The sequence below is a fragment of the Polypterus senegalus genome, chromosome 11 (genome assembly GCF_016835505.1).
Source record: "Polypterus senegalus isolate Bchr_013 chromosome 11, ASM1683550v1, whole genome shotgun sequence".
Classification (NCBI taxonomy): domain Eukaryota; kingdom Metazoa; phylum Chordata; class Cladistia; order Polypteriformes; family Polypteridae; genus Polypterus; species Polypterus senegalus.
The window spans coordinates 12,987,945-13,000,586 of NC_053164.1; the positions used below are offsets into that span (position 1 = coordinate 12,987,945).

A 12,642-nucleotide genomic window follows, 5' to 3' on the forward strand; every position below is an offset into this window, starting at 1 on the left:
ATGAAAAACCAAGAAAAAATGTGTCATTATATATAGGCACAAGCTGCTTTAGAAAAATGTTGCTGTCTTAAGCATCAGTCTTCTAGAAATTATATTTAGTTAGAGTAACATGTCCAAAATAATTCTAAGGTGAGATCTGAAGGTCTCTGAGGTGCTACTTAAGCAAGAACTACCTACTGTACGTTTGTATATTTTTTTACATGACGAAGGATTTGATACATTTTTGTGAAATTCATCCTTAATCAGTTTCCCTCAAGGAACAGTGGACATCAACCTACTAATTGCCTTAATAACTATAACATTTTATGCTGTCCCTTCTTTATCACAATTTCTTTAAATTTAAGGTTCATTTTCTTTAGTCTTTCCTAATAGCTGAAGTTCCAATATTCTATAATAAGAGTAGTTGCTCCTCTCTATAATTTCTCTAGCATTGTTGTTACCGTGCTGTGGTTGTGGCATCAAATGTGTGATATGCCTCCTGAGCAGAACCACTATGGATTTTTATGGATATATTTTATTTCTGCACTTAATAAAATGGATATGCATAGAATTAGCAGACTCTTCTATGAACCTGCAACCATTACTAATCTTGTTAATCTATTTCCTTTTCTTGTTCTTCTGGGAGCAGGGAGGTTTTTTAGCCTGGAAATCCTATAAAGTTAGGTTTTTTTTCTCTCAGTTCTTCTTCTTCTTCTTCTTCTTCTTCTCCCAATTTTATGTGGATTTGATGAGCTTAATCAACCTTCTCCAAACAGCTTGGTCCTGCACCTCCTCCCCAGTCAATCCCTTTTCCTTCAGTTATCCATTTATTTTATCCATCCACCTCTGATTTCTCCTCCTTTGCTTTGTCTTCCCCTAGACTTCCATTCCCATCACTCTTTTGCCCACATATTCATTGTCTCTCTTTATCTCATGTCCATGCCACTTCTATCTAATTTCCTTTACTTTCTTAGATTTCTCTCAACCCTTTCTTGTATTTCTTATTGTCTCATTTCTTTTTCTATCCATTTTTTAACTTCACATGTCCATCTCAACATTCTTATTTTGGCCATGTCAAAATTCTTCTCCTGCTTTGCTCCTTTTACTGCCATGTCTTAGCTTCATACATCATTGCTGGTCCTACCACTGTCTTCAAAACCATACCTTTAACTTTCACCACAATTCTTAGATCACACAACACTCCTGATACCTTCATCCACACTGCACTCTGTGGGTTATCTCTGCATCTAATTGTCCATCTTGAGCTATCACTGATCCTAGATATTTAAATGTATCCACACTTTCCAATAACTCTCCCTGAAGGCTAACTTCTGAAAATGGATTGTTAACCCTCATATGTTCCTATTTTATTTTTACTATTTATTTTCAGTCCTCGATCTTCCAAAGCCCTTCTCCATTTTCCCAACTTTCTCTCCACTTCCATTTTTTCTACTCTTACACAACATAATGTCTTCTTCTCATGACTCATCATATCCATAACCAGATCAAAGAGATAAGGAGTTCAAGAAGATTCCTAGTGTATACCTCCTCTAACTGGTATCTTGTCTGTTATCCCAGCACTGCTTTTAACCCGAGTCCTCACATACTTCTGTGGTCCTCCTTTCTCTCTGTCAGGCTCCACCAGACCTCTTTATGTGGCACCGTATCATAAGCCTTCTCCAAATCAATAAACACCATATGCAAACCCTTCTGTTTTCCTCCATGTGCCTCTGTGAGTTTTAATAAAACAAAAATTGCATCAGTCGTTCCCTTCCTGGCATTAAACCAAATTGCTCTTTTGCTATGGTGAGTTTTTCCCTAAGCCTTTACCAAATTTTCATCGTGTGTGACATCTGCTTTATCCTTCTATAGTGGCCACATTCCTGAATATCATCCCTATCAAGCCTATCCTTTAGCTATTTCTGATGCACTTTACCTCCTTCCTGACTGTTCTTTTACTTCTGAAAGAATTTCTTTGGGTCGTATTTTGCCTTATCTGTTATATTCCTCTTTAACTGCCTTTTTATTACCACGCTTATATTAACTTTAATGACAAAATGTTTGTCTTCAGAGACACTTCTCTCAAGAAACCTTCCTATAGCAGATTGCACCCGTAGTGGATTCTTGGTGCTAACATGCTGTTGATCCTCACTTCACTGCTCGATGTCCTTCTCTCTCTTTCTTCCTTTCCAGATTTAATCCACTTTAGGTTAGTTGTCGTCTCCATGCTGTGATTTCTCTTTAAAGGCGCAGTCTCCATTTTCTGGTGAACCCACAGCAACCTCTTTCCTATGGAATACATGAAAGAAATTAAAACTACCAATTAGCCAATGGTACATGTAGCACCTGTTACTGGGTTATTCATGGAGAAATCCTTCTCTGTTAAACAGGTTTCTGAGAGGCTAATAACCAGATTTCTTTAATTAGAATAAAGGTTTACATGACATTTTAGAAATCTGGTTTTGGTGAATAATTGGGTTATTGAAGCACATGTAAATACGTTAATTGATTTAAGACCCCTGCCCCTTTCTCCTCATTGCTCTAATTGCTGCTTTCTCCTGTTAACATCTGATCATTTCCGATCATAAGCGTGCACCACCTTTTCTTCGTAAGAGACAGAGAAAGGCAGCTGACATGGGTGTACTCTGACACCTCCAACTTGTCCCTGTCTTTATGTGTGGAGCTGCAGTGTTTCATGAAAATCAAAATCGTACCTGTGCCAAAAAATGGATGTTTCCTGTCTGAATGACTATTGATCCAATGCATTCATGTTTGTGATGATGAATAGTGTGGAGAAACTGGTCATAATTTATATTAACCATAAGATCCCTGCTACCCTGGATCTACTACCAGCATAACAGATCTGTGGATGATGGGCCATCTGGAAAGGTAAAACACCTACAGTGTGTCAGGATGCTGTTCATCATCTATAGCATTGCCTTTAATATCATTCTGCCCTCCAGTCTGGAGATGACGTTCAGAGACCGTGCTCTGAGCAGATCCATCTGTGGCTTTGTCTTTGATGACTATAAAGTTGATTCACATGACTACAGTATGTAGAAATAGGCAACAGAGTCATCAAGGTCACTAATGACACCTTTGTGATTGGCCTTGTCAGAGATAATGATGAGACTGCATACAGGAGAGAGGTAACAGACCTGAACGTAAGGTGCCATAACAACAATCTCTTCCTGCATATCAACAAAGCAAAGTCAGTGTTGACTTCAGAAAGAACAAAGGCAATCACCCTGTGCTCCATACAGTTAGCAGCTTCAGGTTCCTGGATGTTCACATAACCGGCCACCTTTTGTGGTGTGTCAACACAACCTGCATCATCAAAAAAGCTCATAATAGCCACTTTTTTCTGAGGAGGCTAAAGAGTTTTGGGATGGGTGCAGAACACTAGTGAACCTGTACTGTTTCACTATTGAATGCATCCTGACCTGATGCATCACGGTGTGGTTTAGTAATCAGACTTGCCAGGATCACAAATTCCTACAAAGGAATGTCCTTACAGAGTCTAATATGATTGAGATTCAACAGCTTTATACTATCTACTCCACCGGATGTCTAAGGAGAACTGAATCCATCATATGTGATGAAAGCCATCCAGCTACCCTGTTTTCACTTCTGCCTTCTGGAAGATGCAACCAGAGCCTCACAACTCACTCCATTTGTTTCAGGAACAGCTTCTTCTCCAGGCCATAACGTCGCTGTCCTCACAGAATCCCAATCTTACATTTGCTGTACTGTGTGCTTTACCCACCTGCTGGTTTATTTATAATTGTACTGTACATTACTAGTGGGCTGCCATCTACTTTTTTAATGTTTTCTCCAGACTGTTTAATACAAATGTTTTGCTCTAGGTATGTAATACCATTCTTCTGCTACACTTTATTTACTGTATTTCTCATATTCCTATTTATTTATTTATTTATTTATCTTATTTTCTGCTATATACTTTCCTGCACCCCTTACCCCTCCCACGTCCCACAGCTGTAGATCAAAAATTTTTGTTTGCCCTTGCAGTGTATGTGACAATAAACAGTCAGTAATTCTCCAATTCTCTATATCCTAACACAGGGTAACTAGGGTCTGCTGGATGCAATCCCAGCCAGCATAGGGCACAAGGCAGGAACCAATCCCGGGCAGAGAGCCAATCCACTGCAGGACACATACACACTAGGGACAATTTAGGATCGCCAATGCACCTAACCTGCATGTCTTTGGGAGGAAACCCATGTAGACATGGTAAGAACATGCAAACCACGCAAGGAGGACCCGGGAAGCGAACCCAGGTCTCCTAACTGTGAGGCAGCAGTGTTACCACTGCACCACCATGCCACCTGACAATGAACATCTCTAATCTAATCTAATCCTTGTTTGCCATACGTAGGCTATTATTTACTGTCCCATATTAAAAAAAACGAATGTTAATTGTTGCTATTCATCCCACTGTCAACCAGTCCAATGGTTTCTCTTATCAGTGCTATGCTGATGATCCACAGCACTATGTGTCATTCCCTCAATTGGACCACACAGTATCAGCTAGAATCTCTGCACGTCTCACTGATATTGTTACCTCGATTAAGGAACGCCATCTCCAGCTCAATTTGGCAAAGACAGACTTTCTTTTTAACCAACCTCGTCTGTCTGTTCATAACTGCGTCTCTATTCACAGAGGTGCTGTTTAGACAAATAGTTTATAACCTTTATATACTTGGGGACCACTGAAAATATGAGAATTTTTTTCAGGGACCACTAAGGCTGAAATAAAATAATCCATTATTTTTAAAGTATTTTGTGTATTAGCTTTTAAATATCGTCTTCTTTATTCTTCTTCTTTTGGCTGCTCCCGTTATGGTTGCCACTGTGGATCATTTTCTTCCATATCTTTCTGTCCTCTTTATCGTTCTGTTACACCCATCACCTGCATGTCCTCTCTCACCACATCCATAAAGCTTTTCTTAGGCCTTCATCCGGCAGCTCTATCCTTAGCATCCTTCTCCCAAAATACTCAACATCACTCCTCTGCACTCTCCAATCCAGTGCAATCTCACCTCTCTGACTTTGTCTCCAAACTGCCCAACTTGAGCTGACCCTCTAATGTCCTCATTTCTAATCCTGTCCATCCTCGTCACACCCAATGCAAATCTTAATATCTTTAACTCTGCCACCTCCAGCTCTGTCTTCTGCTGGAGACAGTGCCACTGTCTCCAATCCTTATAACATAGTTGGTATCATTACCATCCTGTAGACCTTCCCTTTCACTCTTGCTGATACCCATCTGTAACAAATCACTCCTGACACTCTTCTCCACCCATTCTACCCTGCCTGCACTCTCTTCATCACTTCTCCTCCACAATCGCCATTGTATTTCCTAATTACATAGGATTAATAAATGTTTTACTAAATGACAATGCATAATCTAAGGGAGGTTCCTAAAAACCCCCATAAGTAGAATTAAATTGGTATTTTCTAGCCATTTCTAACTGCTATGACTAAACATTATTCTCAGTTAGTGACCAGCTTTGCCATGTATAAGGTGTAGAGTGCACATGGTTTTAAACCATGTCTATGTGCCTTTTGAGTGGGTTAAGTAACATGTAAGACAAAGCACTTAATTTAAGTGGTGCGCAATACATTTAAAGCGTACAGAAGAAGAAGCTAAGAATCTTTAAGTATAGAAGAAGTAAAGAACTTTTAAGCACAGAAATAACTAAAGTTTCTCAAGAAAAACTTGAGAAGATACATTTTTCCTTTTTTTTTTGCCGTTTATTCTAAGTGTGTAACACTTTTTTTCTTTATTCTTGTGTGGATTATTTGCTTTTAATTTTTCACCAAATTTTTTAAAGTAAACTTTTGGACTGAGAGATTACTTTCAACACGCGTTTTGCCCGTGCTTGAACTCTTCTTATACTTCGGCGGCTATACCCATTATTCTGTACTGTTGATCCCCAGTATTTAAACTACTCCACCTTTGCCAACTCTACTCCCTGCATCCTCACCATTCCTCTGACCTCCTTCTCATTCACACTCATGTATTCTGTCTTGTTTCTACTGACCTTCATTCCTCACCTCTCTAGAGCATGTCTCTACCTCTCCAGTGTCTTCTAAACCTGCTCACTACTCTCACTACAGATCACAATGTCATCAGCAAACACCATAGTCCACGGGGACACCTGTCTAATCTCGTCTGTCAACCTGTCCATCACCATTGCAAATAAGAAATGGCTCAGAGCCGATCCCTGATGTAATCACACCTCCGTCACTCCTGCCGCAGACCTCACCACGGTCACACTTCCCTCGTGCATATCCTGTACAACTCTTACGTACTTCTCTGCCACTCCCGACTTCGTCATACAATACCACAACTCCTCTCGAGACCCCTTGTCATTTGCTTTTTCCAGGTCCACAACGATGCAATGCAACTCCTTCTGGCCGTCTCTAAACTTCTCCATCGACATTTTAAGATCAAACATCACATTTGAGGTGCTCTTTCTTGGCAGGAAATCACACTGCTGCTCACTAACCATCAACTCATTTCTTAACCTAGCTTTCACTACTCTTTCCCATAATTTCATGCTGCGGCTCATCAATTTTATCCATCATTAGTTACTACAATCCTGCACATCCCACTTATTCTTAAATATCGTCACCATTACACTTCTTCTCCAGTCCTCAGGCATCCTCTCACTTTCCAAGATTGCATTAAAGAATCTGGTTAAAAACACCACCGCCATTTCTCCTAAACACCTCCCTGCTTCCACAGGTATATAATCTGAACCAACGGCCTTTCCATTTCTCATCCTCTTCTTAGCTGTTCTTACTTCCTCCTTTCAAATCTGTTGTACTTCCTGATTCACTATCTCTACATCATCCAACATTCTCTCTCTCTTGTTCTCTTCCTTCATCAGCCTCTTAAAGTACTGGTTGCATCTGCTCAACTCTCTCTCCTCACTTGTTAGTACATTTCTATCTTTATCCTTAATTTCCCTAACCTGCTGCACATTTTTCCCAGCTCAGTCCTTCTGTCTATCCCACCAGTCCTTTTCTCCCTCCTTAGTGTCCAACCTCTCATATTACTCATCATACGCCTTTTATTTGGCCTTCGCCAACCCTCTCTTCACCTTGCGCCTTATCTCCTTGTACTCTTGTCTACTTTCTGCATCTCTCTAACTATCCCAGTTTTTCTTCACCATTCTCTTCCTCTTTATACTCTCCTATACTTCCCCATTCCACCACCAGGTGTCATTTTCCATCCTCTGTCTAGATGTCACACCAATCACCCTTCTTGCTGTCACCCTTACTACATCTGCTGTAGTTTCCCAAATGTCTGGTAATTCTTCACTACCACCCAGTGCTATTTTCACGTCTTCCTTAAACTCAACTCTGCAGCCTTCCTTTTTCAACTTCCAAAATTTCAACCTTGGCTCTACCCTCACTCTCTTTCTCTTCTTGATCTCCAATGTCATCATACAGACCACCATCCTAAGATGTCTAACTACACTTTCCTCTGCCACCACTTTGCAGTCTTCAGTCTTCTTCAGATTGACTCTTCTGCGTAGGATCTAATCTACCTGTGTGCATCTTCCTCCACTCTTGTACATCACCCTATGTTCCTCCCTCTTCTTACAATACATATTCACCACAACCATGTCCATCCTTTTGGCAAAATCCACTATCATCTGATCTTCTTCATTCCTCTCTTTGATACCATGCGTACCCATCACCTGCTCGTCTCATTTGTTCCCTTCACCAACATGTCCATTAAAATCCACTCCAATCACCACTTTCTGTCTCTTGGGTACACTGTCCATCACTTCATCCAACTCACGCAACAAATCCTCTTTCTCATCCATTGCACACACAACTTGCGGTGCATATGCACTAACAACATTCATCATCACACCTCCAATTTCCAGCTTCATAATCACCACTCTGTCTGACACTCTTTTCACTTCCAAAACACTCTTGAGATACTGTTCCTTCAGAATAACCACTACCCCATTTTTCTTCCCATCCACATCATGGTAGAACAATTTGAATCTACCTCTGATCCACCTAGTCTTACTCATCTTCCATGTAGTCTCTTGCATGCACAATAAATCAACCTTCCTTCCCTCCTTCATATCTACTAACTCTCTCCCCTCACCAGTCCTCCTACTCTTTACCTTCCTCCTCTCATTCTGCCACCAGTCACACCTGATCCCTTTTCTTCTCCATCTTCTTCTTCGGCTAAGAGTAGCCCAATTTCAGCCAGCACCCAGTTGGCTAACAGTACTGGTGGTGCGCGTTGTTAACCCAGAACTCGACCAATCTGGTATAGAATTTTGTATTGTTTTCTGCATATTAATTTGGCAAAATTTTTCACTGGATGCCCTTCCTGACGTAACCCACCCCATTTATCTGGGCTTGGGAACAGCATAAAGAAACACACTGATTTGTGCATCCCTTTTGGCTGGGTTACCTAACCAAACCTATTAATATATAAACAAAATCTGAAATATAAAATAGCTAAATACAAATGGACGGCATCATAAATGAGTGTATAATGTACAGTGCAGTAAAATGTAATGAAATAGGTGCTTCTTACCTGAATAACAATATTTTTTCACTTTATAAAATCAAATTCACAAATATATAAAAAATACGATTTGAAACTTACCATAATAATCAAAAGAAATCTCAATATTAATGTTCCCAAATATACGAAACACAAGAGTCTTTAAAATACTCAGTAAGAAAAGTGTATTTTCATCTTTCATTGTTTTAGTTGTTCTGAAAAGAAAAACCAAGAAACAATGTGTCATTATATATAGACACCAGCTCCTTTAGAAAAATGATCTGTCTTGAGCGTCAGTCTTCTAGAAACCGTCATATTTATTTAGAGTAACATGTCCAAAATACTTCTGAGGTGAGATCTGAAGGTCTTTGAGGTGCTACTTAAGCAAGAACTACCTACCTTTCTATAATTTTTTACATGATGAAGGATATGATGCATTTTTGTGAAATTCATCCTTAATTAGTTTCCCTCAAGGAAGAGTGGACATCAACCTAATTATTGCCTTAATAACTGTAAACGTTTATGCTATCCCTTCTTTATCACAATTTCTTTACATTTTAAAGGTTTACCTTCTTTAGTCTTTCCTAATAGCTGAAGCTCCAATATTCTATAATAAGAGTAGTTGCTCCTTTCTACAATTTCTCTAGCATTGTTGTTAGCATGCTATGGATGTGGCCTCAAATGTGTGATATGCTTCCTGAGCAGAACCACTATGAATTTTTATGGATATATTTTATTTCTGCACTTAATGAAATGGACATGCATAGAATTAGCAGACTCTTCAATGAACCTGCAACCATTACTAATCTATAACCTGAGTCCTCACATAATCCTGTGGTCCTCCTTTCTCTCTGTCAGGCACTACCAGACCTCTTCATGAGTCACCCTATCATAAACCTTCTCCAAATTTATAATAAACACTATATGCATACCCTTCTATTTTTCTCAATGTTTCTCTGTTGGCTGTAATAAAGCAAAGATTGCATTAGTTTTTCCTCTCCCTGGCATAAAACTCAGTTGCCCTTCTGCTATGATGGCTTCTTCCCTAAGCCTTTACCAAATTTTCATTGTGTGTGACATCAGCTTTATCCCTCTATAGTGTCCACATTCCTGAATATCATCCCTCTCCTTGACTATTTCAGATGCACTTCACCTCCTTCTTGACTGTTCTTTTACTTCTAAAATATTGAAAGAATCTCTTTGGGTCGTCTTTCGCCTTATCTGTTATATTCCTCTCTAACTTCCTTTTCATTACCACATTTATATTAACTTCACTTGTTTGTTGTCTGGTACAAATCTTGTAATTGATATATAACCAACTTCCTATTGTCCAGATGACTTGAAATTTTGCACACTTACTTGCTTCTGATGACAATACACAAAATAATAATCAGTTAAACTAATTGATCAATTAATTAATGTTAGGAAATCAACTTTTCATATGAAGAATAGTTAAATATTCCACCAATGGATGGTGCTAGTAACAGATAGAAATATTAAAGGAAGTGTTAATTTATTACAAAATTATACTAAAGCAAACCCAATACTTAAAAGTTATATATATATATATATATATATATATATATATATATATATATATATATATATATATATATATATATATATATATATATATATATATATATATACTGCTCAAAAGAATTAAAGGAACACTTTTTAATCAGAGTATAGCATAAAGTCAATGCTAATCAGTTTCAGCTGCTGTGGTGTTAATGAGATTAAACAGGGGCACTAGAGGGCAACAATGAGATGACCCCCAAAACAGGAATGGTTTAACAGGTGGAGGCCACTGACATTTTCCCCTCCTCATCTTTTCTGACTGTTTCTTCACTAGTTTTGCATTTGGCTACAGTCAGTGTCACTACTGGTAGCATGAGGCGATACCTGGACCCTACAGAGGTTGCACAGGTTGTCCAACTTCTCCAGGATGGCACATCAATACGTGTCATTGCCAGAAGGTTTGCTGTGTCTCCCTGCACAGTCTCAAGGGCATGGAGGAGATTCCAGGAGACAAGCAGTTACTCTAGGAGAGCTGGAGAGGGCCATAGAAGGTCCATAACCCATCAGCAGGACCAGTATCTGCTCCTTTGGGCAAGGAGGAACAGGATGAGCACTGCCAGAGCCCTACAAAATGACCTCCAGCAGGCCACTGGTGTGAATGTCTCTGACCAAACAACCAGAAAGACTTCATGAGGGTGACCCAAGGGCCCCATGTCCTCTAATGGGCCCTGAGCTCACTGCCCAGCAGCATGCAGCTTGATTGGCATTCGCCATAGAATACCAGAATTGGCAGATGCACCACTGGTGCCCTGTGCTTTTTACAGATGAGAGCAGGTTCACCCTGAGCACGTGACAGAAGTGAAAGGGTCTGGAGAAGCCATGGAGAACATTATGCTGCCTGTAACATCATTCAGCATGAGCAGTTTGGTGGTGGGTTAATGATTGTCTGGGGAGGCATATCCATGGAGGGTCACACAGACCGCTACAGGCTTGACAAAGGCACCTTGGCTGCCATTAGGTATCAGGATGAAATCCTTGGACCCATTGTCAGACCCTATGCTGGTACAGTGGCTCCTGGTGCCCGACAATTCCTGGCCTAATATGGTTAGAATATGCAGGCAGTTCCTGGAGGATGAAGGAATTGATACCATTGACTGGCCACCACACTTTCCTGACCTAAATCCAATAGAACACCTCTGGGACATTATGTTTTGGTCCATCCAATGCCACCAGGTTGCACCTCAGACTGTCCAGGAGCTCAGTGATGCCCTGGTCCAGATCTGAGAGGAGATCCCCCACAACACCATCTGTCATCTCATTAGAAGCATGCACCGATGTTGTCAGGCATGTATACAAGAACACAGGGGCCATACAAAGTGCTGCTGCATAATTTTGAGTTGCTGCAATGAAATTTTGGCAAAATGGACTAGCCTGCCACATAATGTTTTCACTCTGATTTTTGTGGCGTCTTTGAATTCAGGGCTCTGTAGGTTGATCATTTTCATTTCCATCAAACGATGTGGCATCCTTTGGTTCCTAACACATTACCCAGTCTATATCAGTATAGATATCCAGGAGGATTTCTTTTTCCCATTGAGATCTGATGTGTTTTCAAAGTGTTCCTTTAATTTTTTTCAGCTGTTTATATATATATTTATATATAATACTTTTTAAAAGCCATGCTCATATTAAGTTAAAAAGTGTACTAAAAAATAAGTCTCTCATCCATCACTTGTAAAATAAAAGTGTGGGCGCTTTTCCTCAATCAACATTCATAAAACTCTTCTGAAAATCTTAGCTAAAGCGCCCACTTTTTATTTTACAAGTGATGTATGATAGATTAATTTTTTATTTTTAGTACACTTTTTAACTTACTGTAATATGAGCATGGTTTTTAAAAGTATTTTATATATTTATATATATATATATATTTTTTTTGCCTCCCTGATATCCTTCTTAATTGTTGCTCTCAAGCTCTTATACTATCTATAGTTAGCACTAGTTATGCTGAAAACAGTTTAATCCTATTACCCTCAGAGAAAATAAGATAAATGAAGAAAAATAAAAACACACAAAAACAAATAACTTACGAAATGGACGTCAAATCACATTCCCATCACTGAACTTCACAGATGAGACTCTGAGGCTCTTCTCTCCGGCTGGCACTGAGTTTTTGAGTGAACAAAAGGCATTTCAATGGTAATGTCTCCTCCCATACTTTGTTTTCGTCTTTTTCGTGATTTCACTTTCACTTAACAATTACATGTTCCACTCATGTTTGTGTAATACATAAAATATTTTCATGATTAGGTCATTCAGATCAGATTTGTTTTAGCTATATTTTTCCAAAATTACCCAAGTTCAGCAGCTCTAACTTAAAAAATGGGATTCAACAAAAGCCTGACACCCTGAAATGATTCCACAGACAAAATATCTTCGTTTTTAAAAGTTTTTCTTAAAATTCAAGTAAAACATTTCACATAAAAAAGAGAAAATTGAAAATAGCAAAAAAAAAGCCTCAGAGCCACCACTCTGCTTGTTAAATTGCAAATTGTTACAAATCACTTCAAACAAAA

The 12,642-nt window shown here is 39.2% G+C and overlaps 1 long non-coding RNA gene across 1 annotated transcript; it reads right to left on the reverse strand.

Moving 5' to 3' along the window:
* Position 1: 1 nt before the first annotated feature.
* LOC120538673 lies at positions 2-12,255 on the reverse strand. The gene is made up of 3 exons (XR_005635497.1): positions 12,157-12,255; positions 8,648-8,760; positions 2-2,268 (listed from the first exon to the last, which is right to left on the reverse strand). It is a non-coding gene; the product is annotated as an uncharacterized LOC120538673 (long non-coding RNA).
* Between the last annotated feature and the right edge of the window lie 387 nt (positions 12,256-12,642).